The following is a 2,739-nucleotide window of genomic DNA, read 5'->3' on the forward strand; positions in this document are numbered from 1 at the left end:
AGGAAATAAAATTGACAGGCTGAAATCGAATATTCCTTGAAGCAGTTCTTTTGGATTGCAGTCCAATTTAAAGTTGGTGAAATATATACGTTTCAGGAAGACGATCTCCTTACAGAGATCTGAAATTTCTTTGTTGTGCCTTTGTTAAAACTGTTCAACTGCTGCATATATATCTTCATCACTTAGTTCTCTGAACTCCCAAAGGAATCCAAAAAAGGGTAAAGATTTGTCACAGTGACTCAAATCAATGTGTAAGACCAGATTTGATGGAGTTAATTAAAAAAAAATTGACTAGATAGTGCCTTTCTGCATCAGATTGAGATGTTAGGCTGTGATTGATAGAAAACTGAAATGAAATGTCAATACCCTGTGCTCCTGATTTGGACTCAGAAAAGATTGTATCCCATATATCACAAATCTTTTGAATATATTTAAAAAGTTATTCAATGTTATCCTCTCAACATCTAATGTGGCATTACATGCTTCAATTACAAAATTAGTTTTGTGGATCATTTTTAGCAGCTTCATCCACGTGGATGACATTAAAATGCATTCAAATTTGGATGTATACTTCTGAATTGAGTTAAGCTCAGTTCAAGCCTGTGCTGTGAAAGTAAGAGATTCAAGCTCACTTAAAGCCTTCTCATAGAGTTCAAATGCTGTGCAACTGGTTTAACACCATCAATTCGCGCTGACCATCTCATTGTCGACATACTATGACGGGAACAGGCAGATGCTGCTTCAGAATTTTCCACTTTTGAGGACTGCTACTGAAGAGGTTGTACAATTGGAGTGTTTCAAAGTATGAGATTACTTCCCTGCATGATTCAGCACAATCAATGCCAACAAGATGTGTGGTTAAAATCTGGAGAAAATACAGTTGGATTTTGCTCAAGAAGGATTGCTTGTACTCAGTTGTACTTCCCAGCCATATTGAATCCATTGTCATAGGATTGGCCAATGCAGACTTGAAAATTGAATGTGAAGCCTTCCAGAATTTCTAATACATCAGCAGCAATTTCTTTTTCATTTTTTTCTTATCAAACAAAATGAATTGTTCTTCAATTGAAACCTTTGAACTTCCTTCAGTTTTAACATATTGAACAACCAAGATCATCTGTTCTTTACGAGAAAAGTCTGGAGTTGCATCAATAATAATTGAAAAGTACTTTGCATATTGTATCTCTTCAAGAATTGTTGTGTGCACAAATGTCCCACACAGCTCAATAAACTCGTTTTGTATTCTGGTAGACTTGCATTCATTTTCCACTCTCTTGTAATTCACAAACATACTTAACATGGCCTGATAAAAGTGGGTCATACTTGCTAAGAAGCTCAAGTATAGCAAGAAAGATTCCATTTGTAGGGTCACCAATATGTTGGTTAGAACCAAAGAAAGCCAATTGAGGTTCAGAAAGAAAAATAATGACATTCAAGATGTGCTCAAGAAGTGTTTTCTATGTATCAGTTTCTGTGTTTATTTCACTCAGGAGTAAGTTTTCAATTGAACTGTAAGCTAGTGCTGCTCTACTAGCTGATTTCCATGTAACGTTATCTTTATGCGATACTGAAGTTTCATGTACAGGTATTCGGTCTTTCAACTTCCTCCAACCTCTATTGATGCTCCAACTGAATGGATCAGACAGTACTGATGCATTTGAAGTATTACTGTTAAAAATAGAACAGGGTACACAGTACAGAGTCTGCTTTTCCATGCTCCAGCAGAACCGATCTCTTGTGTAGAGCTCTCCATTTGGAAGAGTTTTTGTCAGCAGATGAGTGGGAAAAGCATGACTTTTAGCATCTTTTGGTATATTACTTGGATTCTGAAAACAACTAACTTTGAGAAACAACTGCATTTGAGCAACATTGTTCTTACCAAGAAGTCCAATATCTGGTTCTGATGCCATTGTTGTTATACTGTGTCCTGTGCTAGTCATAAGTTCTTGCTCTTGCTGCACAGCATCTCCGATGTCCTAATTTTCTGCCGGCACAGTCTCTAATTCGAGCATAGATTATGCATCTATTACTACTATTGGCATTTCTGTGTCTTGATTGATGACTTCCTCATTCTGAGGCAGTGGCATTAAAATGTCATTTCTGGGTACAAAGTTTTCATCCTCAGAACTGGAAGTATCACTGTCAGCATGGTCACTGTTTAATGGCAGAGGCATCTTTTGTATGAGAAATGATGTTATTGGCTTTAAACTCTTAACTGCTGCTTCACTCTGTTTCTTTTGCTGTCTCTTACTTGCACCACTTTCAAATCTTCACTTCATTTTTATAAAAGGGTTCTTTTAAAAAATAGTTACACACAATAAATTAATTTGCTAAAGGCTATTGGTTATACAAAAATTTAATTGTATATACTTCTTAATGAATATTATATAACAGTTTGGGGGGTTAATTTACTAGGGCCCTGATAGCCTTATTCCAAAGTCTTGAAATTTCATCTGCTAACATGTTCCCATTATTAAATTCCTCTAATAACTGGAGCGTTATTATGTATATGAACATGGGGCAATTGCCAGATTAGATATAAAGTTTATTAAGCAACTAGAATTAAAAGTTTATTATCGCAAAAAAGCCTTTAAAGTTGAATCTGAAACCGGATGAAGAGGTAGCTTACAGCTAAGCCCAATATGGTTATTGTATACAAAAACACATAAGAAAAAACAGAAATAGAAAAATCTCCTTTGCAGAGATAATTTAAAGGTTAAACTTACCCTCAGACCAAGC

At 35.6% G+C, this 2,739-nt stretch overlaps 1 pseudogene; it reads right to left on the reverse strand.

The window, feature by feature from the left end:
- Positions 1 to 1,000: 1,000 nt before the first annotated feature.
- Positions 1,001 to 1,715, reverse strand: LOC149524504 (zinc finger MYM-type protein 1-like; annotated as a pseudogene).
- Between the last annotated feature and the right edge of the window lie 1,024 nt (positions 1,716 to 2,739).

This window comes from Pelodiscus sinensis, chromosome 4 (genome assembly GCF_052426305.1).
Source record: "Pelodiscus sinensis isolate ZL-2025 chromosome 4, ASM5242630v1, whole genome shotgun sequence".
In the NCBI taxonomy this organism is placed as follows: Eukaryota; Metazoa; Chordata; order Testudines; family Trionychidae; genus Pelodiscus; species Pelodiscus sinensis.